This window comes from Doryrhamphus excisus, chromosome 13 (genome assembly GCF_030265055.1).
Source record: "Doryrhamphus excisus isolate RoL2022-K1 chromosome 13, RoL_Dexc_1.0, whole genome shotgun sequence".
Lineage (NCBI taxonomy): Eukaryota > Metazoa > Chordata > Actinopteri > Syngnathiformes > Syngnathidae > Doryrhamphus > Doryrhamphus excisus.
The window spans coordinates 8,487,932-8,515,651 of record NC_080478.1 but is presented as its reverse complement, the minus strand read 5'-3'; the positions used below and the strand labels follow the sequence as shown (position 1 = coordinate 8,515,651).

The 27,720-nt window shown below is 41.8% G+C and overlaps 1 protein-coding gene across 3 annotated transcripts in view; it reads left to right on the top strand.

The window, feature by feature from the left end:
- Positions 1-27,720, top strand: part of pacrg (PARK2 co-regulated) — a 252,842-nt gene that overhangs the window by 222,622 nt on the left and 2,500 nt on the right. The window lies entirely within an intron of this gene.

The following is a 27,720-nucleotide window of genomic DNA, read 5'->3' as shown; positions in this document are numbered from 1 at the left end:
GTCTGAGCACGGTGCTGCGATATTACTGCAGATGAAGGATGGCCTCGCATACACGGGCCGGTTTTGCTTGGCTGACAAACTGGGGCGAGAGCCGGAGGAGCACCGGGGAAACAAAAGAGGGTTGGAAGCGGGGTGAAGGCAGACGGGGAGGTAGCGTCTCGCTCGCCAGAGGACACAATTTACAGCACCTGTTGACTGTGATTGATCAGAGGCAAAGGAGGCTGGGTAATGGTGTGTAGTCAGACACTGAATGGAGTGATGCTTAAAAAAAATAGAAAATAGAGTGCAGAGCCAGATTTGAGGGGTGTCCAGGTTAATGAATACAGAGAAGAAGAAAAGAGAAGGTCATTTACGGCAGAATATGTAAGGGAATATGTATTTGTCCCCTGATGGAAGGCGTTAGGAGTCCATCTGTGGCTAAGTAAGATCAGGAGCTTGAGGAAGACTTTGCTGCCCTCAGGCTTACACGCTGACGAGACGGCACATTTCATCTGCACCACCACTCCACACAGTACATGCATGTGTGTGTGTGTGTGTGTGTGTGTGTGTGGAAGCAAGAAAGCAAACTCTTATTATTACCCAGACTCAGTGCCCCACTCCATCAAATAGCTCCAGCGAGTCATTTCTACTCATCTCGACCTCCCTTATCTACCTCCACACCTCCACGCGGTCCTATCCTCCGGGATCCACCGAAGAATCCACCGTATGGAATCACACGCTAAATCACCCCCCCACTCCAGGCAAGAAGACACCTCAGCAAACACTTTTACTGTATTTGGTAGTGGTGGTGGGGTGGGGGGAGGCTTTTCATTTCCGATTCCAGCGTACACGGGGGTGAGGGTGGGAGCACATCTGTGTTTTGAGAGAAACATCAAGTGAGCAGGAAGTCAACATTCCTCTCCCCTGCCACTATTTCACCACTGTGCAGAAATGCAATATAACAAACGTGTTAGTTTTTTAAAGTCGTAATATTATGAATATTATGAAAAACAAAACAATAAATAAGGTTATCATTTTTGGAATGTTAGCTTATGGGAAATGTTCTGATGTTATCAAGAGCGTATATAGTCATTTTTACTGCAATCGATAATAACATTAAGTAACATTTAATGTAGTTTCCTGCTTTAATACTCACATCTTTGTGATGAAAAGCTTCATCTGGGGAACTTCCTCCGTGGATGACACCAACAGCAGTGCTACTTTCAAGAGCGTCTGTCTCTTGTTGTCGTGTGTCTACGTTTGTTACTTGGCACTATAAAAAAGGTTGGCACCTTTGGTAGCTTTGATGAAAAACTGTTTACTTTCCTCTCATTTTGGTAACTTCATCTTCCTCCACATCTTGCCAACCATTTTATTTTTACAGTATTATTTCATGAAGAAGTTGAAATATTGGGAAAATGTAAAATAAACAGTAGAAATGAGAAAAAAATTTGGACACCCCTTTGTTAAGTACTGTTTTGAACAATATCTTTCCACTTGGGCTGCACAGCCGTCAAGTGGTTAGCACGCAGACCTCACAGCTAGGAGACCAGGGTTCAATTCCACCCTCGGCCATCTCTGTGTGGAGTTTGCATGTTCTCCCCGTGCATGCATGGGTTTTCTCCGGGTACTCCGGTTTCCTCCCACATTCCAAAAACATGCTAGGTTAATTGGCCACTCCAAATTGTCCATAGGTATGAATGTGAGTGTGAATGGTTGTTTGTCTATATGTGCCCTGTGATTGGCTGGCCACCAGTCCAGGATGTACCCCGCCTCTCGCCCGAAGACAGCTGGGATAGGCTCCAGCACACCCGCGACCCTTGTGAGGATAAGGCGTATAGAAAATGGAAGAATGGATGGACATAAAATGACAGAAACAATGTGTTAGGAATGGAATATTTTTCCAGTACTGCAACATGCACACACAATTATTACGAGTCACCCAGCCACCTAGCTAGGGATTTGTTAAGGTTAACCCTCCTGATCATTGGGACTTTGAAGAAAAGGAACTGGGTAGTTTCCTTTACTGGTCTCTCCGCTTCTTTTTATTTAACATTGACCGCACAGTGAATGAGTGGTTAGCATGTTGGCCACACAGTCAGGAGATCTCAGAGATCTGGGTTTGGATCTCCGTTGGGCATGTCCGTGTGGAGATTGCATGCACTCCCCATTTGTGCGTGGGTTTTCTCCATTCCAAAAACATGCTAGGTTAATTGACGACTCCAAATTGTCCATAGGTATGAATGTGAGTGTGAATGGTTGTTTGTCTTAATGTGCCCTGGGATTGGCTGGCGACCAGTCCAGGGTGTACCCCGCCTCTCGCCCGAAGACAGCTGGGATAGACTCCAGCACCACCCGCAACCCTTGTGAGGAAAAAGCGGTAGAAAATGAATGAATGAATCTTTCCACATGTGCGACACTTCGTCTTGCAGTACCATGGCCCGACCTCAAGAGGCAATACTGAGTCAGGGTGAGGGAGCTGCATGGTTTTAAATTGTCTTCTAATGTGAATGTTGTGTTAAAGGTCTCATATTCTACTAGTTTCTAAGTGTCGGTGGTCCACAATAGTGTATTGTCCAAAATCTATATTTTATGCTGGAATTTGGACAGTTTAAAAGTGCCATTTGTAAGCCCTACTGGGCAGCTGACCTATTGCGTCTTTCCGTATGAACCGATGAAGCGTGCTGGGATGAGAGGAAAGATGGATGATGGCAGAGCGGCGGGAAGGAAGGGAAAAATACGGGAGGGTTGACAGGTAGCGCATGTAAATTCAGCATTTGTCCAACATAGTCGCACTGGAGGACACAGCACTATCATAGTTATCTGAGCAACATGCTAACATTGCAGTCACATTTTAAGAGTAACACCATGCTTGGTTAGCTTATTTGCGTAAGAGAAACAAAAAGATCAAACTTACCGCTCACACATCTGTAGCTGACTGGCGAATAGTTGGCAGTGCCCGAGCTATTTTAAGATGTGTAGCAAAGAGCTTTGCTGGCTTACAGCCACACCCATATAACGAAGTATGCTCCTCTGTGACATCACAAAAGGGCAGTTTTACCACGCCTTTTGAAACCAAGCATTTTGAGCCATCCCAAACTTCTTTCAGGGCTCACTTCTAAATGCGCCAACCTCATTATCTGAAACTTTGGCATGGTTTAACACGAGAATACAACATTCTAATTACATTTATAGGTCAGAAAAGTGGAAAAAGCATAACAGGTCTCCTTTAATTAGCGTAGTTTTCCAGTTAGCTTGGCAGGATTCATTGAGCAGCTTTTTGCACACAAAACTTCTATTGCTATTGGACTGTAGCTGACTGACGGACAGTTGGCAGAGCTCTATTTTAAGATGTGTGGCGAAGCCTGCTATTTTACAAAGTAGTGCGCACATACGCAGGGTGGACTCATCTACCTTGGGGCGGTATCACCTACATGAGGAAGGATGGTTTTCCTTCATGGAACATCAAGAGCGACCGTTTGAGCTCCTATTTTCTGAAAAGTGGAGCAAAGAAGTGAAGGAGATGATAGATTCTTCTCACATTTGGTACTCACCAACATCATTCATTCATTCATTTTCTACCGCTTATCCTCACGAGGGTCGTGGGGGGTGCTGGAGCCTATCCCAGCTGTCTTCGGGAGAGAGGCGGGGTACACCCTGGACTGATCCAATGGACTGAGCCAATCACAGGTCACATATAGACAAACAACCATTCACACTCACATTCATACCTATGGACAATTTGGAGTCGCCAATTAACCTAGCATGTTTTTGGAATGTGGGAGGAAACCGGAGTACCCGGAGAAAAGCCACGCATGCACGGGGAGAACATGCAAACTCCACACAGAGATGGCCGAGGGTGGAATTGAACTTGGGTCTCCGAGCTGTGAGGTCTGTGCGCTAACCACCAGACCGCCGTGCAGCCCAACATAACATCATTCATTCATTCATTCATTCATTTTCTACAGCTTTTTCCTCACAAGGGTCACGGGGGTGCTGGAGCCTATCCCAGCTGTCCTCGGGCGAGAGGTGCGGTACACCCTGGACTGATGGCCAGCCAATCACAGGGCACATATAGACAAACAACCATTCACACTCAAATTCCTACCTATGGACAGTTTGGAGTCGCCAATTAACCTAGCATGTTTTTGGAATGTGGGAGGAAACCGGAGTACCCGGAGAAAACCCATGCATGCACGGGGAGAACATGCAAACTCCACACAGAGATGGAATTGAACTCGGGTCTCCTAGCTGTGAGGTCTGCGCGCTAACCACCAGACTGCCGTGCAGCCTAACATAACATCATTAAAAAGTTAATTTTGATAACATTTTAGTTGAGTTAATATGGTGGAATAATGGCGGCAATGACAATAAAACACGTTATATAGCCTTCCGAGTCATATGCAACTCTGTTTTCATGCTTCATCAGTGTCACACTCTGAGAAGAGCCGCCACATTTGCCGCACCTGCTGACTTGCATCCTTCCCGTCTTCTCGTTTCCTCCTTGATGGTGGCCATTGTTGTCATCTTCTCTCCTGCAGCGTAATGAGTCAGTGTTTGTGATGTTGGATGGATGCTGACAGTGTGTGTCCTTTGACTCACATCAATGTGCTACTGCTGTCCTAGCACATCTCCAGCCCCGCCCCCTCTCTTTCTCTCAACAGCTACTCTACCATTGCTCTGCGTCTTTAGCTTAGGAATAGACTGAATAACTCTAAATGTTCCAAATAAATAAAGCCTGGTTCAATTGACGTCGTCATTACAATCTGTAGCTGTGGTCAACCCCCTCGAGTGGTTAGCACGCAGACCTCACAGCTAGGAGACCAGGGTTCAATTCCACCCTCAGCCATCTCTGTGTGGAGTTTTGCATGTTCTCCCCGTGCATGCGTGGGTTTTCTCCGGGTACTCCGGTTTCCTCCCACATTCCAAAAACATGCTAGGTTAATTGGCGACTCCAAATTGTCCATAGGTATGAATGTGAGTGTGAATGGTTGTTTGTCTATATGTGACCTGTGATTGGCTGGCCACCAGTCCAGGGTGTACCCTGCCTCTCGCCCAAAGACAGCTGGGATAGGCTCCAGCACCCTCGTGAGGAAAAGCGGTAGAAAATGAATGAATGAATGCACATCGTTTAAGTCACTGCATGCCCATCGCCGTAAGCGCCGTAACTCAATTAGTATGGCGGTTAAAGGTCATGACCTGAACTTGGCCGGATGCCCACTTGTCTCCAGTGGCACCCCCTCGTGGCATAAATATAGCAGAATTAGTTGAGCTGTCTACAAGCATGCTCATTTCCTGTATATCATAGAGACTTTCACACATATGAATGCTGCATGATTAGCATTTCACAGAAATCATCATATTGTACATGGAGGTGAGAATTTATTCAAGTGGGCTTCTGGATTATACAACCCGCCAGTGTCAATCAAAAGTCATTTATTATTATATTTGCAAAGGAAAACATTTTGACAATGTATTGGCTCTTTTATTAAATTGGGATGGTGTACCGAATGATGTGGCCGTGGGGGGTGCCTTTAATATAAACATCCATGCCGCTTTTTCTCACTATGGTCTATCCCAGCTGTCTTTGGTACACCCTGGACTGGTGGCCAGCCAATCACAGGGCACATATAGACAAACAACCATTCACACTCACATTCATACCTATGGACAATTTGGAGTGGCCAATTAACCTAGCATGTTTTTGGAATGTGGGAGGAAACCGGAGTACCTGGAGAAAACCCACGTATGCACGGGGAGAACATGCAAACTCCACACAGAGAATTTAACCCAAGGTCTTCCCGATCTCCTGGCTGTGTGGCCAACATGCTAACCACTTGACCACCGTTTGGCGTTTGGCCTTAATATAAACATATATGTTGCTTTTATCAGTGATTAGCTAATGCTTTCAAAAGTAATAAATATATAAAAATAAAAATTACATAAAATATTTTAACAAATAAAAATAAATAATAGTTGTACAATAGTTGTTATAATAATAAATAATATAATAGGAATATAATATAATAACTATTTGATGAACTAATAAACTATTTGATGGTTTGCGTTATGTGAGGAACATCAATCAATATAATCTTTGGGGTTGTAAACACATTCCTAATATAATAATTATATTATAATAATATAATATAATAATAAATAATAGTTGTTATGCATTAAATTATATACCATATGTAATATAATAATATAAAAATAGAAGAATAAAACCAGCTGACAGATGAAATGATGGGACTCGTGTTGCCGCTGGAGCTGATTCATAATAGCTGGATTTAAGTGCACACATATTACATATTTTGTGTGTCTTTATAAATGATATAATATTTCCAATATGATCCAACAACATTTATCATCAGTGACAGCCCACAGTGGCCTCGACGGTTATCAAACTTCTTTGTCTGCTCCAGACGGACGGCGTGGCCTTCCTTATGTAAATGCAACACTTAAACACTCGTGTTTTAAAGCGCCCAGGATCTCGTAAACGTTGACAGGCCCTCGGGCCACGCCGCCGCCTGTAAAGCACTGACTATTTATGGACGCTTGTCCTTCTCGCCATAAACACTTTGTTCTACGGGGGGGGGATGTGACCCTGCAGGGAAAAAGGAAGACACAAAATCCTGTTAAGACTGACCATAGAACAGAAACCATTATTCTGTTCCCGTAAGTCAGCTCATGTACGTGTACATGTACATGTACTGTACATACTGTACGTTTTTATTCATTGTGTACATCATGGAACAGGCTGCATCGTGGTTGAGTTCTCCACTTGGGCACCTCTGTGTGGAGTTTGCTCCGGTTTCCTCCCACATTCCAAAAACATGCTAGGTTAATTGGCGACTCCAAATTGTCCATAGGTATGAATGTGAGTGTGAATGGTTGTTTGTCTATATGTGCCCTGTGATTGGCTGGCCACCAGTCCAGGGTGTACCCCGCCTCTCGCAAGAAGACAGCTCACTCCGTTTATGCCGTTGTTTCAGTGCCAATGCAGAGTGAACCTTATTCCTGTCTGTTTGGAGGCGGGGTGATGAGGAAAACAGACACATGCAATATTAACTTTTCAGTTTCCAAGTTAATTTTTACTTGTGTGATTTATTAATACATTTGTTATTGTCCCAGGCCTAGTGCTCACAAAAACGAGAAATCTTTGTTTTAATCTAATGTTTTAATAATGCTTTCCCTTCATTATTTGTAATTAAAACATATAAATTACATATAAATAAAAATTAAATATTACATATGTCTTTGCCTTATACTTGAAATATGTCTTTGCCAGTATAGCTTTTTCTTTCATTATGCATAATTATCACTTATTATGATACGATAAAATGAACAAATAGATAAATATTCACATGTCAACACATTTTTTATAATTTTTTAAAATCTAAATAATGATCATGTTATTTTCAATACTATTGACTGACGACAAGTCCAGGGTGTAATGGTAATGGTAATGGTTTTATTACATTTGAACATGCATCAGATTACAATTGAGTGCATCCCATAATCAGTTCCCAGTTCCACATGTCCAAAAGGAGTAGGAAGAAGCAAAGCTTATTAAATCCTACCCCTCCATCTGGTACTTTTACAATCAGTAACTGTTACATTTGTTCACTTCCTGCTTTCCATAATACAGTTTAAGGTTTTTTTTAATAATGCACCTTGTACCGAAGTACAAGGTGATATGAGCATCCAATGACATAATGGATACCATAGTAACTGTCAATATAGTGATATATATAGCACATCATGACAAGTTGAAGTATTTGTGATTTTAGAAATAAGGAGTTAGTATGTTCTCTGTATTATCCTTACTGACCTTTTTTGCAGTACATTTAGCGAGTGAAAATTGCTTTAACAAATTTTGCTTTGTTCAATACTGAAATATTTCTGGCCACATTATGTTGTATATTTGTAATATGAGGTTTCCAGCTCATATTTTAATCTATTGTGATCCTCAGAAATTTATTTTCGTTCACCCTTTCTATTTGTATTTGCTGGTACGTGTCCTTTCTGCTGTTACCAAAAAGCATGATTTTAATTTCACTTTACATTACTTTACTTAATTTTACTTCAAGGACAATCTATTATCATCAAACCATCTTTTTAGTGTGACCATTTCTTCTCTGACCTTTTTAATGATTTCGTCTGTACTCCCTCCAGAACAAAAAGCAGTGGTGTATCCCGACTCTCGCACAAAAAGTCGATTAGGATAGGCTCCAGCTTATCCCTCACCACTAGTGAGGACAAGCGACATAGAAAATTACATGCATGAATACTTATTGTACAATAAGGATGTTCCTGTATAACATATGTTTCTTTCATTCTATCATTTTATGGATGAAGTTTTATCATAACCTTTCTCTGCAGATTGACTATTATAATGGAAATTGTTTAGAGGCTGAAAGATGTTCTAATATTGTTAAAATACGGGCAATTGACAGGAAAGATGTTTAACAGGAAGGCACCCAGAAAGAAGGGAAAAAGCGTGGACAGGTATAGTGAAGTGTTTCCGTGTGTGTGCATGTTTTCCCCGTTTTCCCAAAAGATCGCATTTTCCGTGTTTATGCGCTCGCTGTTCCGTTTCAAGTTTAAAAAGCGCTTGCGTAAGCGTCTCCCGACATGCTTGCGGTGTCCCCGCTGGCAGTAAAAAAAAAAATTTAAAAAAAAAGTTCTAAATTAAATTCCAATTAATTTGCATGTGAAGTGCCGTCCTCGGGGCGCCTCCCTGCTCTAAATGCAGACAGCATACCATTGTCATTGTTGAACGCAACTTCTTGTAATCACATTGATACCCCCCCCCCCTCGTCTGCCTGCAATGATTTAGTATCCCTCCACATCCATCGGCATCCACTCCAGCCAATTGCATTAAAGGGATAAATAACCAGACCAATAAAAGTCTTTTAGAGGGGACGGCATTTGTGGGGGGGGGGGGCTGCAATAGTCATTTGGTGAAGGGAATGGAGAGGGAGGTGGGGCTTTTAGAGGAAGGTTTTTTAGGGGTGAAATTGTGATTGGTGGCAGTGATGTCATGTCATCCATCTTTGGGCTACTTCATTAGGCTAATGGAAGGGCTGGGCCGTATGTGTGTGTGTGGGTGGGTGGGTGGTGGGGTTGGGGTGGGGTGGGGGCACAGACAGTAGCTTCCAAGACTAAAGTGGTTATGAAGACTAAAGTGATTTTATTAGCTGGGCGCAAGGCCCATCTCTGCCAATGGATGTAGTACTCTGTGTGTGTGTGTGTGTGTGTGTGTGTGTGTGTGTGTGTGTGTGTGTGTGTGTGTGTGTGTGTGTGTGTGTCAGTGTCAGTGCCGTAATGACATCCTTTTTGGGGCAAGGAGCTAAAGCGCACCTTATTTCTTTGATGTTCCCGTCGTCCTGTTACTTAAATGACTTTGGGGAAAAAAAGAAAAAGTGAGGATGTTCACCTCGCTTAAGGCCAACATGAGCCCTCCACTTTCATTTAAACGTGTGTGTGTGCGTGTGCGTGTGTGTGTGTGTGTGTCACTTCAAATGATCCTGGATACGTTTTCCTTGACCTTCTCTATTCCTTCATCTTTTGATCTGTTGGTCTTCCTCACTCGATTCTTCCGTGAAAAGCAGCGTGATTGTCTGGGTAGACATACATGGCTGCCATTACGATTCCTCCATTCCATGTCTTCTACTGTCGGGGGGTCATTCCGCCTTCAGCGGTCTGTTTTATACATTTCTTCATCCGAAGACCTCTCTAACCCTTCCTCCCATTCTGATGCCTTTTACTATATCTTTCTATAGAATTTTGGAGGATAATGCAGAAAACAAAATATTGTGGTTAGTAGAAAATGGACATTATTTGACAGTTACTTCCAAAAAATATCCCATGCCATTTGGTTGGATTCTTGTTATCTGGGTGCTTGATGCACCCATAACGCTTTCCCTTTTACTTGGAATTACTGGATTTTCTAGACTATAAGTCGCTCCGGAGTATAAATCGCACAATGGCAAAAATGCATAATTAAGTAGAAAAAAAACATACATAAGTAGCACTGGAGTATAAGTCACATTTTTTGCAGGTAATTTATTTTGCAAACTACTTGACCAAAACAGACATTACGTCATCTTGGAAGGCAAGTTCTAACAATAAAAGAATAGAGAACAGGCTGAATAGGTGTAAGATATGCTAACACAATGGTTATTCAGCTACATATAAAATAAATATGTGTCACGCCCTGTGTGGGTTTGCACGTGACAGGTTGAGTTTGAGTTACCTTCTTGGGCTTTGGTTTCCGTTTTTGGACACTCTTATTTTGTATTGGACTTCCTGTTTTGCCTCTCCTGCCTTCGTTGCCATAGCCACCGACACCTGTCCCTAATTTGTCCTCTCGCTTACAGGACCTTCAGGTGTGTGCTTCTCCCTTTGTTGGATCATTGTCGTTTGTCCGTCTGCTACCTGAGTTGCTTTTTCTTCTGCTGCTGTTGCACAGAATAAATATTATTTACCTGCATTTGGTCCTGTTCTCTGTATCCTGGGGTCGAACTGTAAAGCTCTCAAGCCGAACCGTGACAATATGAACAGAAAAGGTGTCCGGTGTTTATGTAACATAAACAGTTCATTTATTAGTCGCTCTGGAGTATAAGTCGCAGGAACAGCCAACCAATGAAAAAAAAGTGTGACTTATAGTCCGAAAAATACGGTATTCTCCTTGTTGGGCGCATTCCTGTTTCCACTTTCCATGGTGAGCTTCATGTAGAACGTAGGTAGGTTTCAGCAAAATAGCAGTTCTCAACAAAAAGAAGGGGGAAATAAAGATAAGATTAATTTCAAGCATAACTTTCACTTTGACACAAATGTAGCCATATACTGTATATTTAAACAACACAAGAAATGGTTGTTTTAATGTTTTTTAACAAATACAACATTTCACATTTCACATTTGCAACTGAAGTGTTGTGTTTCCCTCTAATGCATAACCTCCTTCCTCAACACGATGAGATGCCTTTTCACCGTGTTGCGGACTATGGATTTCAATGGAAAAGATGCGGCCGGGTTGTTATAAAATGTACTTCTTCCACCGTGTCGACATTTTCTCAGCTTTAAACTGCACCAAACATACGATCTTTTATTGTGCAGTTACATCATCACCTCTTTGTGCTTCTAAAAATATAAATACATCTTTGGAAGACACTATATAAATAGGTCTCTAGCGAATGAGTTAATTACCTTAATTCTGCTAATAGTGGTAAACATGTATTGTCACATGCAGATATTTCCCTGGAAAATGAATGCCAAACAATACAAAAGAAGGCATTTTTAACAGCCAAATGGGTGAGGTTTTATGGCTTTTATTGAAACAGGACATTGGGTGCAAAAACAATAAGGGTGTCACAAGTCAAGAGTCGCTATTGGGTCAATGAGATTTAACTTTACAGTGTATGGTATAGTGGTTGTCTCCCAACCTGAATGTTGTGGGTTCGATCCTTGAATGCACACAATTGTGCGCTGTTGCATTTGTATTTACTTTGTCGACCAAATGTCTCAGTGAGTGTTGAAGGCTTGATGTGTACTTTTTTTTTCCCAGATGACAAAACTGGGTCAGGTGGATGTGTTTTTTAATTTGTTTGCATGTTCTCCCTGTGCATGAGTGGGTTTTCTCCGGGTACTCCGGTTTCTTCCCACATTCCAAAAACATGCTAGGTTAATTGGCCACTCCAAATTGTCCATAGGTAGGAATTTGAGTGTGAATGGTTGTTTGTCTATATGTGACATTATATTATATTCCTTCATTCATTCATTTTCTACCGCTTTTTCCTCACGAGGGTCGCGGGGGTGCTGGAGCCTATCCCAGCTGTCTTAGGGCCAGAGGCGGGGTACACCCTGGACTGGTGGCCAGCCAATCACAGGGCACATATAGACAAACAACCATTCACACTCACATTCATACCTATGGACAATGTGGAGTGGCCGATTAACCTAGCATGTTTTTGGAATGTGGGAGGAAACCGGAGTACCCGGAGAAAACCCACGCATGCACGGGGAGAACATGCAAACTCCACACAGAGATGGCCGAGGGTGGAATTGAACCCTGGTCTCCTAGCTGTGAGGTCTGCGCGCTAACCACACGACCGCCGTGCCGCCCTATATATTATATGTATATGTTATATTATATTATAATATATGTCACATTCTTGTGACACAGGATCTGCCCACCAAAAAGTGAAAGTAAGTATCCTCCATAGACTGCAGCAAATTCTGCATGCGACTAAAAGTCCATTAGTATGTGAAAACGAGAGGTTAGCCTTTGCCATGGTATCAGCTGTGCCATGTGTGGACACCTGCTACCAGGTCAAAAGAAGCAGCAGCCAAGCTGTTTGCTATGAATGGTAATTTATTTCACCACTTGCCCCTGCTGCTATAAAGGCAGGAAAAATATGCATGCTAGTGTTTACTTTCATTTCCTCCAGCTTGACCAAGCATGAATATTGAACATTTTGTCCATTTTGAAAGTGTATGAAAGAAGGTTTGATTTACTCAAAACGCTTTGGAAGACATGGTAGCATACCGGACATGTCATATAGATATCTTTAAAGCTGTATAATCATGAGACAAGTCGCCAGTGACTCCCAATAGCTTAGTCCTGCCTAATGTTATCGTTGACGGCGGCCATGTTTTTCAACCAATCTCGAAAATAACATCATTTGTCCACACAAACCTGCGCGGAGGTCATATCTGACTGTAGCAAGCTAGCTTGTTTATGAGAAGCTAAGGCTGTTTGGTAATAAATATAGAGTAAGAACAAAGCTAGATACACATGCAGTTTATTAATAACGTGACAAAACGTGCATCATAATGTACGCTAAATGTAACCCAAGGCAGAATTTTGGCAGTAATTTCTGTTGCTAACCAGTGTGGATGCTAACCGAGGTTCTGTTGTATTTGTGAGAAAAATAACAGCACAGATATAACAGCACATTATTAGTGCATGTTTTGACAATTTTTCACCCTTTTGTGTGCAGCGCTTCATGAGTAGTACATGACGTATCTTTATGTTTTTGTTGGTATTTATACTCCTGTTACATATTACTAGGAAATTTGTGGTTTTGTCTTTGTAATTTGAATGATTTGTAGTCATTTGTAGTCAAGTATCTAGCGCTCATTGCCTCTACTGTAGCTAACATTAGCTAGCTACATTTTGCTAATGACAGTTAGCTAATAGCTGAGCAAGCATAACATCAACAACAGTAATATAGAGTAGACAGTATTGCTGATGCCTCATATTTATTGAGAGTGGTACTGTAGTCCTACATAATGTGATATACACTTGTCCATTTATTATTTTAGGCACTGTGCAGCACAACCCACCAGCTCTCCTAAGATGCTGCCCTCTGGTCTTTGGTCTGGGCCCCCTTTGATAACCCTATAGAAAATGATGCTGTATAGAAGTTCATTGTACTCAACATTTACAGGTCAACTTTTTGGCAAATAGACTAGAAATTGCACATTTTCCGAAAATTTTACAAAAGTTTGTGTGTGAGGTGGCACCACTAAATTTCAAAGGATTTCCTCAAAACTTTGCAAAAGACATTTTTATGTTCATTAGAAAAAAAATGGAATGCCAGCCAAATCGATATTGTGAATTTAAAATTTCCCATTCAAATTTGATGCACCCTAATGCGCATGACACACAGTGATGGCCTTTGACGTCACGCCCCACCGCGGTTGCATGGATGGATGGATGGATGGATGAATGGATGGATGGATGGATGGATGGATGGATGGGTGGTTGGATACGTAAATTGCTGAGCAGGTGGTTCATGTAGGTTGGGCTCCAACCTGCTCCATAGTAACCCTAAAGGTATATTTCCTAAAAGTTAGCTAAAGAAGCTAAATTTTATTATGTTAATTAGCACTTATTTGCTGCCACAAACCTTTTTGCATTTCGAAGTGAGGGAGGGGTGTATGCGCATGGCACATAGTGCCACGTTAACCACCCCCCCCCCCCCCCCCGATACGGTTGCATGGATCAATTTTGTGTCGAGCCTGCAGCCCACTGCTAACCTTAAGGTAAGCTGGTGTAATGAGATCGCATCTGACGGCATTGACTCACACCTGACAGCTCTGACACTCTCTACCAGCCGGGGGAGGGACGTCCACAGACAGTAGGAATTGCAAGCTCCTCCGTGTGTGTATGTGTGTCCAATTTCTTCACTTTGATATGGTTGTAGAATAAAGATATACAGCAACATAAAGTCAAAGCAATAATCACATCGCATATGTAGAGGCCTGGGTGTGTGTGGGGGGGTGCTATGGAAAGCAGGCATTAATTGGAGAGAGGCTTGTTCCCAAATGTGAAACTCATTATACTGTATATGAAAAATTAACCTTTTTAAATTTAATAATGATTTGGAATGCATGAGAAAATGGAAATGAAAGCTCAAATGTAGGCTCTCCTTGACCGTATGGTCATTTATTTTTATTTTTATATATCATGGTCATACGTTACATATATAATAAAAACAGCAACAGAACCAATGTTGTAATCGCGTATCTTTCAGATCAATACCAAAAGCTAACCAAGCTAGCATTTGTCAGCCTCCGGTTGGACAGGACGGGTGGAGGCATTTGTGGGATTATTTTAACAGCGATACTTCAAACATCAAGACATCATCTGAGATGCAATAATGCAAGATGGTAACGTGGTAATTGAAAGGAATGAGGAGATGGTACATTCCATCCTCCCTGCCTGGCTACATCTTGGGAATTCTAAAACAATCCTGAGCCCCAAAGGTTTTTGCAGAAATGCCAAATTGGAATTCAGTTTCCGTGTAGCAATGTAGACATGTTGACGAGGGAGCTGGTGGGAGCCAGATCGATGGGAATCTAACAGCTCTCGGCTCTAGAGCAGTTCACAAAATCCTCCGCGGGTTTTTACGTCTTTTGTCTTGTCCACACATCTTATCTGACCTTGGCGCATTTCAGCTGGACATACAAGTTTGGTTGAAGTCAGGGTTCGGGGTGGAGCGTGGAAAATGAGAGCAGTGACCTACGGCGGAGGGGTAGACCTGAGTAAGAGTCACATGATGGCTGGCGGCGGGGGTTGTGGGATCAATGAAATGGCCCTAAAGCCTTTTGTTTGACTTCTCCACTCACATGCATTTTCATACAGAGGTGTGTGTGTGTGTGTGTAAGGGAAAGTGTGGCACAATTCAACTTGACTTCCCACCTTTTCAAGAAAAATGCTTGGGAGAGCTTCTTTCACCCAATTAGACCCTATGCTTGTTGTGGGGGGGTTACAGATCAGGGAAACAGCGGTCTAAGAAGAAGGAAAGACATCTGAGGCCCACAGTGTATGTGTGTTGGAAGCTTGAGTGGTTTTACAACTCTCCTCGGGAAAGGTGCACTTTTACCACCTAGAACAGGGGTCTCAAACACGCGGCCCGCGGGCCAAATGTGGCCCGCAGGACACTAGTTTGAGGCCCCCGCTTTGATATGAAAGTTTAATGTTAGTGCGGCCCGCGCAAGTTTGATATGGATGCTGTATGGTATCATGTACCCAGAAAAAAGTATTACGTTTGATTAATGTTCATGTTAAAGGTTAAATAACGGTTAATAGTTATCCTCCCTATCCGTGTGGAAGTGGTAAGTTTTTGGCTATTTAAGTTTAAAGGAAATAACTTGAAGGCTACTTTAGGTCACTAGCGCTCTAGTTTGCGAGTTAGCATGTGTCTCAAGACCCTGCAGTTGCGCAATATGTTGTAAATAAAAAGAGTATAAATGTGACTATAGTCGTGTTTTGTCATGTCTACAGGGCTCTAATAATGCTTTGTTCATTTTAATCTGAAAAAAATAATTTGTCTACCCACCAACTATAGGTGGTTTCTTAAGTTTTTATTATTTGCTGTTTTATTATTATTATATTTATTTATTTATTACTGATTGATTGATTTTCTTTATTCTTGATTTGTTCATTTATTTTTCATCTTATTTTGTGTAGAAAAATAAAAAGTAAGATATTTGAGAACAGTGGAATGTTTTATCAGAGCTTTTCTTGCAGAAAATTGGAACCAAAGCAAAGTTTTACAATTTTTTTTGTTTTTAATAAATGCGTTTTTTTGGGGGGTTTTTTTGGAAAACCTGATGCGGCCCAGTCTCACCCAGACCCGAGCTCCAGAGCACTGACAGATCGCTCTAACACACCACAAGGACACAGAACACAATACAGGTTCATACACAGTAAAATACAAAACACACACATGCACAAAAATGCAAATTGCACTTTAAAATTGCACACAAAAAAAAAATCCACAAAGCTGCAAGTCAGTCAAAGGTGAACCGCGCTGTAGCAAAGGAACACTGTATTACAATTAATGTCAAGTGGAAGCAATATTTCAAGTTTAAGTTTTTATTATTTGCCGTTTTATTATTATTATTATTATTATTATTATATTTATTTATTACTGATTGATTGATTTTCTTTATTCTTGATTTGTTTATTTATTTTTCATCTTATTTTGTACAGAAAAATAAAAATTAAGATATTTGAGAACAGTGGAATGTTAGGGATATGCTGGGATAGGCTGCAGCACCCCCGCGACCCCCAAGAGGAAAAGCGGTAGAAAATGAATGAATGAATTAATGTTTTAATGATAAATAAATACAATACTAACTGTAGACACATGCTAGTATGACCTTATCAAAGTCTGTTTGCTGTTTTCTTCAAGCCCACATTCAGTGTGCTCTAATAACATATTGTGCGAGCATACACACCATACCATTCCTTGACCCACACCTGTGCTCAGATACAAACACACACATAACAACACTCCTCACACACACTTATGAGAGTACTGCGCCCCGCCCCCAACTGTGAGGCCCATTTAATTAGATCCCTGCTGTTGAACACATGCCCCTTCCCGTGCCAATATCTAACAAACAACAAGTATTCATGCCTCCTCTATACTTGACCTCTTTTTGAAACTTAGGATTTCATCATTCTTACAACACAATGAAGAGTCCTGCCCAGGACTCCTGTTTTCTTCATCCAGCTCCCGCCCACTACCGCTGGGTTTTGGATTGCTCACACCCACCCTGGAAGTGTGAGTGTTCCACTCCTGGCAGCGCTCACATCTGTTAGGCTGGAACCCAGTCTGGAAAAAAAGGAATAGTTATGTGCGGTAATTTGAATCTGTATTTGTCATAAAGCGAGATATCTCAGTCTCATAAACCACAAAGTGGATCACCTTGCTTTAAAACGTAAGCGAAGAGGTCTGTTATTAAAAGGAAATAAGGTCCACTGACTCCTTTCAAAGCAAATCCTACCAAATGATTACATTTTGGAACACTATACTCCAAATACCTAAAGGGAAGGGCTCGTCCAATTTGAATTTGAATGTTTTTTCTGATAGTAACAGGAAATTAAAGGTCAACAGAGCAAAATATTGAAATGCATGACCCTTATAAATGACTAGGACTATACTGGTTACAATATATGGCAACATGGGATTGGATTCACAATGTATTGTTTTTATAATTATCATCTGTCATATACCTTGAAATAGTCCCCATTATTTAAATATGGAAAACTGCATACTGTATATTTCCACAATATATTTTGGTATGTGAAAGGAGATTGTTGATATGTGTTAAATAAAAAGGATTATTAATAGTAATGCATTTATTTTTTTACCGCTTATCCTCTGGAGCTGGAGCCTGCTAGCATGCTGGAGCCTATCCCAGCTGTCTTCGGGCGAGAGGCGGGGTACACCCTGGACTGGTCGCCAGCCAATCACAGGGCACATATAGACAAACAACCATTCACACACATTGTTAATAGTAATAATAATCCGAACAACAATAGCCAATAAAAACTATAAAAAAACACAAATTTTCTGTGAGAGTTATTGTGTGTAGCTGCTGTATAGGAGACCACAACTCAATACAATACTATTAATAAATAACTAAAATAATAGTTCAAATGACAGGAATTCATAAAAGTGATTCTTAATATTCTTAGAAATACTTAATTTAATAATTTAATTAAATGTTTTATGTAATAGATTATTTTTTTATTGTTATTGTTATTACTACCAGCATGATTTTTTTTCAAAAGTTAAAATTTATGCTTGTAATAATAATAATTAGATTTTAAAAGTATAACTTCGGGTGGCACGGTGGTCTAGTGGTTAGCGTGCAGACCAAGGGTTCAATTCCACCCTCATGCGGAGTTTGCATGTTCTCCCCGTGCAAGCGTGGGTTTTCTCCGGGTACTCCGGTTTCCTCCCACATTCCAAAAACATGCTAGGTTAATTGGTGACTCCAAATTGTCCATAGGTATGAATGTGAGTGTGAATGGTTGTTTGTCTATATGTGCCCTGTGATTGGCTGGCGACCAGGACCAGTCCAGGGTGTACCCGGCCTCTTGCCCAAAGACAGCTGGGATAGGCTCCAGCACCCCCGCGACCCTCGTGAGGAAAAAGCGGTAAAAAATGAATGAATGAAGTATAACGTCACTACACCACGATGAACAAAAGTTTCACTACAAAAAAACAAAACACAATAAATAAATAAGTATTACATCGATAATAAAATAAATAAATACAAATAAATAATGCAACCCTTAAGACCAAGCTGTACAAAAGAACAAGCTGCTGAAAAGAAATCTGAACGTAATGGACGTGTATATGAAGGAAAAAGGACACCAAAGCCTAAAATGTTAGTGTCGAGTTACCGTACATGTTAGAGCAGTAAGGTTGTCATGCATGCTGCCTGATAAACAGTATTATCATCATGGCTTCAGTGCTGCACATACATACATACATGCTGAGTTTCAGTGTTTTCTCGGTGATAACAAACAACTCCTCTCCATTCCTTTGGCTGTGCGGCCAAACCCGCCTCCTGCACAAAGTATTCTTGGAACTCCCAACTAGTCTGTCGACTCACAATCTGCATTCCTCTATTCCCCTTTCTGAGACCAAACCCCTATGAAAAATGCGCCGGGGCTCTCAGCAGTCCGTGAGTGTCTTCAGCATCAAAGGGCTATTGTATTTGGAGGCCTCCACCCTAAGCTGCTTTCATCGACAACTTCCACAGTCGGGGCTAAGTTGATTAGAAACAATGGTGGCTTGGCTAACATGACGGCCAATCAGCTCTGGAAGCTGAACTTCTGAAATCCTGTGCAGTGTGTGTGTCACCTGTGTTGCTACACAAGGACAACACGTGATGTGGGATTAGAGCAGGACGACAAACACAACTTGAGCTAAGAAACAAAAATACACTCGGGAAAATGACTCGTGAAGAGATTCATTCACTACATTTTATTTAAGCGCAGACTTTGAAAATGGAGCACTGCGGCAAAGTAGAGATTGTGGGTTGTCGGTGATAATACCACAAGGGTTTCTGATATTTATTTCCCATATTTGTTGTTGGAAATGGACAAAATGCATTCAAGAGAAACCTAAGGCCAGTAAGACAATGAACTGTTGCAGCAAAGTGGACACTGTGGAGTCTCAACCAACCAACCAACCAATAAACAACAGAAGAAGAAAAACACCACGAAGAATAACACAGTCTGACAACTTTCCATTTGAGCGGGATTTGGATTGGCACTTTTCTTTCGGAATGAGGTGTATACAAAGGTTAGATTCTTTCCGTTTGAGTAAATAACCCGAATGGAATTGGAATATTTGGGTCCATGTGTCCGTGGTTAATGGAATGCTGCTGCAAAGTGGAGACTGTGGAGTCTCCTGCATTTACTTCTTGTTTACGGTTGTTGGTAAGGAGACACATTTTAGGAAACTAAGGGCAGCTGTGCTGGAGTATAAAACGGCGAGCGCCTCCAGTATTTACCTCTCAACATGTGGCTGTAAGAAGACAATTTGTCCAAAAGTAGACAAAGGGCAATAAGAAAGCAGAGAACTGCAGCAAAGTAGAGACTATGGGTGATAATACTACAAGGGTTTTCAATATTTATTTTCTGCATTTGTTGTTGTAAATGGGACAAAATACATTCAAGAGAAGCTTAAGGCCAGTAAGACAATGGACTGTGGACTGGTGCAGCAAAGTGGAGACTGTGGAGTCTCCTGCATTTACTTCTTGGTTGTGGTTGTTTGTAAGGAGACACAATTTAGGAAAGCTGTGTGGAGACTGAGACTGTGGTGGAGTATATACGTAACTGTGAGGGCCTCTGGTATTTACCTCTCAACAAGTGACTTTAAGGAGTCAAGTTTTATCCAAATGGAGAATAAGGGCAGTAAGCAACTGCAGCAATGCAGTAAAGTCAAGACTGTGGACGATAAAACTACAAGACTCTTCTATATTTACCTCTCAACATGTCGCTGTAAGGAGACACGTTTTATTCAAAATGAGACAAAGGGCAATAAGCAACCAGAGAACTCCAGCGAAGTCGAGACTGTGGGTGATAATACTACAAGGGTTTTCAATATTTATTTTCTGCATTAGTTGTTGTAAATGGGACAAAATACATTCAAGAGAAGCTTAAGGCCAGTAATACAATGGACTGTGGACTGGTGCAGCAAAGTGGAGACTGTGGAGTCCCCTGTATATACTTCTTGGTTGTGGTTGTTTATAAGGAGACACAATTTAGGAAAGCTTTTTTGAGACTGTGGTGGAGTATATACGTAATTATGAGGGCCTCTGGTATTTACCTCTCAACAAATTACTTTAAGGAGTCAAGTTTTATCCAAATGGAGAATAATGGCAGTAAGAAACTGGAGCAATGCAGTAAAGTCAAGACTGTGGACGACAAAACTACAAGACTCTATATTTATTTCTCAGCATGTTGTTGGTAAGCAGACACATTTTATTCAAAAGGAGGCTGAGGGCAGCAAGGAAGTAAACAACTGCAGCAAAGTAGGGACTGTGGAGTATAACACTGCAGCATCCAGAGCTGTTGCACTTGACCATAAGAATGTACTATACCTTACTTTCCTCTCCCTAACTATCCAGCCATCTTTTATGATCGCTTTGCCTTCCACATCTTTTTTTTCCCCCTTTTATTGCTTTCCAGGCCAGGGTGGGGTTTTTTTATGCTATTTCTGATATGCTAACTACCAGACCGTTCAAAAACTCCAATGTCTGATTTAGTTGGAAATTTGAACAGCAGCCATTCCTTAAGAATGCATCAGCATGGTTTCTCCAAAACGCTCTTGAGTGTCATCTCCTGCCAAAAAAGAAGAACAGAGAGGGAAGGCTTATTACGGAGGCCAAAGAGGTTATAAAAAGGGTAAAGCTTATTTAGCATAACGTAATAAAAAAAACAGAAATCCTAAGCAAGGAGCACAACAGCAAAAGTGAAATTTGTCAGTGAGGATTCAAATGAAGATTGAGAGGCAGTATGGAAAAAAGAGGAGAGTTAATGTTCCATTTTCAGCGAGTCTAATTAAGAGCTGCTCATTTTTCATCGAACAGGTGGTTTTCATCTCTTCTCTCTTGGGTGGAATATCACTTTCAGTCTACGACAAAAAGAACATTAGCTCTAAAATATTCTGACTGCATGTATTTGTTTGTGTAAGCTAACTCTTTTACTTACGGCTGAACCTCGGAACACAAAAGGGTGAACATTTGTCAAAACGTTGCCTGTGTTATTAGTTTTCCAACAAATACACCACGCGGTGGCACTGTTATTGAACCCCGGAATTTTATTCCCATATGTTGGATTGACTTGACATTTCTCATACAGCTCATTGCGTTGTACAAAATATCCACTGTACCTTTGACAGTACTTTCTACTGCATAGTAGTGATATGGGAATCCATACTGAAATATTGCTACTTCATGCTCTAAAATCTATTCTTAAAGTTAAAAAGCCATAGCATTTCAGTATGTGGAATCAAACTATGGAATGGATTGGGTAAGGACCTCAAACAATGCACAACGATGAGCCAATTCAAGAAACAATACAAGCAGTTGATGTTTGCTAAATACAAGGATGAAGAGTCTTGAACCAGTCATGATGTGCTATATATATCACTATATTGACACTTACTATGGTACCCATTATGGCATTGGATGGTCATATCACCTCGTACTTCGGTACGAGGTACATTATTTAAAAAAAAAAACAAAAAAAACCCTTAAACTGTATTATAGAAAGCAGGAAGTGAACAAATGTAACAGTTACTGATTGTAAAAGTACCTGATGGAGGGGTAGGATTTAATAAGCTTTGCTTCTTCCTACTCCTTTTGGACATGTGGAACTGTGAACTGATTATGTGATCAATTGTAATCTGATGAATGTTCAAATGATATTATGCTTTTTCCACTTTTCTGACCTATAAATGTAGTTAGAATGTTGTATTCTCGTGTTAAACGATGCCAAAGTTTCAGATAATGAAGTTTGAGCATTTGGAAGTAAGCCCTGAAAGAAGTTTGGGATGGCTCAAAACTCTCGGTTTCAAAAGGCGTGGTAAAACTGCCCCATAGTGATGTCACAGAGTGGCAGATTTCTATGGTTCTTATATGGTTCATAATTAGGAAGCACTTTGGGCGTGTGACCAAGCACAGTGAAGTGGGCATGCCCGGTGGGGGGCTGTGGGTGGAATAAATTAAAACAGACCGTTTTGGCAGGAAGCACAAATCAAATGCAAATAAAGCTGGAATAGGTGCAGATTCTGGAATATCTAGAAGGTTTTCTCTGGGGTTTATCATGTATAGCTACTCGAAAGGGGACCACAAGTCAATACAAAGGGTTGAAAAATTAGCATAATAGGTCTTCTTTAAATCAAGTGGTACTTTTGATACTTCAGTCATTTAAGGGAATGATTGTCTGAAACGTTTGTCTGTTGATACAATGACCACTGGTAAACATACACCATAAAGTTTTTACTGTTATAGTCCAAAGTGTGGCCCAAGGCTGCCACAAGAACACATCAGCAAAAATAAATGTAAAAAATCAGCAGTATCACTTCACAAGAGTAAAGTCAAAATATTAACATAAAAACACCTAATCTAACTAGAAAAAGTCCTAATTTTATGAGAAACACATTGTAATATTATAAGCAAAAATGACATTTTATTAGCATAAAGTTGGCATATTAGAGAAAAAATATGTTTTAACTTGTATTGTTATGAGACACAGTATAATAAAGTTGTAATTTTGGAAAACTAGACTGCGAAAATGTTATAACGTTACAAGAATAAAGTCAAAATATTATGTTGCAAAATATTTCAAAAATAACATTTAGAATTAAATTTGTAATAGTTGTAAAGTAAAAAAAAAACAGGAATTGAAAAATGTCTTTAATTTCACAAGAACAATGTCAAAATATGACCAAAAAAATGTCGTATAATAACGACAAAAAGGGAATATTTTTTTAAAGCAAAAAACCCCAACAAAAACAGAAAATAAGAACAAAGAGCTAAGTTCATACGAATAACAGACTTTTTCATCTATATCACAAAGCTGAGTTACAGCAGTTTCTTGAAAAAATTTTTACAAACAAATTTTTTTTTTCGGTATATGGCCTGTACTGGAAAAGGTTTGGACACCTCTGTTGCAGTGGTTCTTTATAATTAATAATTTGTATAATGGTTTTATTGTTTTACTCATTTTATTATTTTTTTTTAAATACCATTTTCATATATTTGATATGAGTTTGTCCTCTGTTTTTTTCTGTTGTGGTACATTAGCTTGGCTATATTGTAATTCTCCCCGCTACCTCAATATATACATCAGGGTTATAAGTAAATAAATAAATTACTGAAATCATTAGGAAATTATTCATTTATTTGATAAATAAGTAATAAATCAGTTAAATATCCTGTATTATATATGTTTGAAATACACTGCTCTTGAAAATTTACCAGACACAATTTCCACTCGGTATCGACCCGCTATAAGAATAAGAATGTTAAACAGAGTTAGAAAATTAAATCAGCGGTATCGTATATTACTACTGCACAGTAGCGCTATTAAACACCAACTGTAAGTTTTCAGTGTTTCTCTTTAGTGTGTGTGAAATTTAAGCAACATTGGTTGAAAAACATGGACGCCAAAACGTCAGGTGTCGCATACGTTTTGCTTTGCAACAAATATTGCGGGGACCTTAAAAGCACCACCTACTAACAAAACATGTGATTCAGGATGTGTGTGTGTGTCGTAGGAGGAAGTGCTGCATACCTCAGGAATGTTTTTTGATAACAAGTTCCCCAGTGTGCTACAACTCTGTTATACATCCCATGGGAGTGGCGCCTTCCAGCCGTGTTGTCATTGGCCAGCAGGAGTGTATCACGTTCCCTCAAACGTCCTTTCATGAGTGGAGATCTACCCTGTCTCACATGTTCCTAATATTTCCTATATCAGAGTTAACATCAGCTCTTTAACAAACTCCCTTCTTGTTTACGTCCAGGCCGTGTTGTGCAACAGCTGAGCGTCCCTCTAACTAGCGTGTCCTTTACGCTAGGTGTGCTACTCTCTCTGCAGGCTGCCTCATTAAACTTTACGCTCAACTTCCACTGCCGCTGACGCAGGGGCAGTAAATGGAATCCAGTTTGTCAGGGAACTTTTGGAAGGGGGGGGGGGGGATTACACGACAGAACGGATAACAACAATGTCAGAGTCGGAGACTGAAAACAAAAGCATTTGTTGATGCGGATAGTAGAAAACGATACACTGGATTTTCAATGTGTGTTCCAGTTCAACGGGGGCTGAATAGGAGGTGGACAGGAAGTGAAATTTGGGGTTCGGAGTTGAGTTTTTAGGTTGGTATGGGAGTTGAGGCTGCAACAGTTGCTCATGTTAGGGATTATTGTGACTGAAATCATGTCTTGTTGGCGCATCTTCCTGCTACAAAATGTTGAATGAATTGATCTGTAGATATTCTGTGTGGAAGTGGTAAAGTGGTGGAAGTGGTTTTGGCTTCAGAATCAGAATCAGAAAAAGTTTATTGCCATGTATGATCAAACACATACTAGGAATTTGTTTTGGTGTAGTAGGTGCATACACATCTATTAAAAAAGAATGAGAATACAAAATATGAAATTCAAAATATGAAAATACAAAATATACAGAATAACAGTATAAATATATGTACACAGTCTGTTTTTGTTTGTTATTCCGGAAGTGCAGTCTGATTGTTTTTCCTAAGAGTCCAAACTGAGCGTTAATGTAACGTATACAATGAAAGTGTCAAAGTGGCAGGATGAGGCAGAGGTGGGGTGTGAAGAGTGTCAGGTGGGGTTCCGGGCATTGTTGATGAGGCTGACAGCAGACGGGAAGAAACTGTTCTTGTGGCGTGAGGTTTTGGTCCTGATGGACCGCAGCCTCCTGCCAGAGGGGAGCGTCTCGAAGAGTCTATGTCCGGGGTGAGAGGGATCGGCCACAATCCTTTCTGCACGCCTCAGGGTTCTGGAGGCGTACAGATCCTGGAGGGACGGGAGATTGCAGCCAATCACCTTCTCTGCAGACCGAATGACACGCTGCAGCCTGCCTTTGTCCTTAGCAGTGGCAGCAGCGTACCAGATGGTAATGGAGGAGGTGAGGATGGACTCAATTATGGAGGTGTAGAAGTGCACCATCATTGTCTTTGGCAGGCTGAATTTCTTCAGCTGCCGTAGGAAGTACATCCTCTGCTGAGCCTTCTTGATGAGGGAGCTGATGTTCGGCTCCCACTTGAGGTCCTGGGAGATGATGGTACCCAGGAAGCGGGAGGACTCCACAATGTCAATTGTGGAGTCACAGAGGGTGATGGGGACAGGAGAGGCTGATTTCTTCCTGTTGTCCACAACCATCTCCACTGTTTTTAGGGCGTTGAGCTCCAGGTTGTTCAGGTTGCACCAAGTCGCCAGATGGTCAACCTCCCACCTGTAGGCGGACTCGTCACCGTCAGAGATGAGTCCGATGAGGGTGGTGTCGTCCGCAAACTTCAGGAGCTTGACAGACTGGTGACTGGAGGTAAAACTGTTCGTGTACAGGGAGAAGAGCAGAGGAGAAAGAACGCAGCCCTGGGGGGATCCGGTGCTGATGGTTCTTGTATCGGAGAAGTGTTTCCCCAGCTTCACACACTGTTTCCTGTCAGACAGGAAGTCTGTAATCCACCTGCAGGTGGAGTCAGGCACGCTCAGCTGGGAGAGCTTCTCCTGGAGCAGAGATGGGAGGATGGTGTTGAATGCAGAGCTGAAGTCCACGAACAGGATCGTAGCGTAGGTTCCTGCGGAGTCCAGGTGCTGGAGGATGTAGTGGAGGGCCAAGTTGACTGCATCGTCTACAGACCTGTTGGCTCTGTAGGCAAACTGCAGGGGGTCTAGGAGAGGGTCGGTGATGACTTTGAGGTGAGAGAGCACAAGGCGCTCAAAGGACTTCATGACCACGGAGGTCAGGGCGACGGGTCTGAAGTCATTAAGTCCTGTGGTCCTTGGCTTTTTGGGAACAGGGATGATGGTTGCGGTCTTGAAGCAGGCAGGCACGTGGCATGTCTCCAGTGAGGTGTTGAAAATCTCTGTGAACACTGGAGACAGCTGGTCAGCGCAGTGCTTCAAGGCGGACGGAGACACAGAGTCCGGTCCAGCTGCTTTCCGGGGGTTCTGTCTCCTGAAGAGTTTGTTTACGTCTCTCTCGTGGATGGAAAGAGTCGTCACTGAGGTGGGTGAGGAGGGGGAAGGGGGGGCCATTAAGGCAGGTCTTGGTGGAGATGGCTGGAGCTGGAGCTGTTGGAAGGTGTCGAGGGGGATGGTTGCTGGACTGTCCTTTTGTCTTTCAAAGCGGCAGTAGAATTCGTTCAGGTCGTTGGCTAGGCGTTGATCGTTGATGGAGTGGGGGGCTTTAGGCTTGTAGTTGGTGATCTGCCTGAGCCCTTTCCAGACAGACGCAGAGTCGTTAGCTGAGAATTGGTGTTGGAGCTTCTCAGAGTACAGTCGTTTAGCCTCTTTCACCGCCTTGCTAAACTTGTACTTCGACTCTTTGTATTTGTTTATGTCCCAACTCCTGAAGGCCTCCTCCTTCGCCAACCTTAAATGTCTGAGTTTGGCTGTGAACCAGGGTTTGTCGTTGTTGTAACTCACCCTGGTGCGTGATGGAACGCAGCAGTCCTCACAGAAGCTGATGTAGGACGTCACGGCCTCTGTGTACTCATCCAGACTGTTGGTAGCAGTCCTGAACACATCCCAGTCAGTGGAGTCCAAACACGCCTGGAGATCCTCCACAGCCTCACTGGTCCACTTCCTTGATGTCCTCACTACAGGTTTGCAGAGCTTTAGTTTCTGCCTGTACGCAGGAATCAGGTGGACCATGATGTGGTCAGAGAGTCCCAGAGCAACACGGGGACGGCGTGATAAGCATCCCTGACTGTAGTGTAACAGTGATCCAGAATATTCTCCTCTCTGGTCGGGCATTTGATAAACTGTTTGTATTTAGGGAGTTCGTGGGTGAGGTTGCCTTTGTTAAAGTCACCAAGGACAATAACTAAGGAGTCCGGGTAGGTCCGCTCCACACACAGTATCTGGTCGGCGAGCATGCGCTTTGCGTCCTGCACGTTGGCCTGCGGCGGGATGTAGACGCCAACCAGAATGAATGAAGCGAACTCACGGGGTGAATAAAAAGGCTTGCAGTTAATGGTGAAAGATTCCAGGTCAGGAGAACAGTGCTGCTGGATCACTGTCACATCGTTTCACCAACCACTGTTGATATAGAAACAGATTCCTCCACCTTTGGTTTTGCCGGAAAGTTCCGTGTCTCTGTCCGCGCGATGGAGTTGGAAGCCAGCCAGCTGCAGCGCAGAGTCCGGTATTAATCCACAG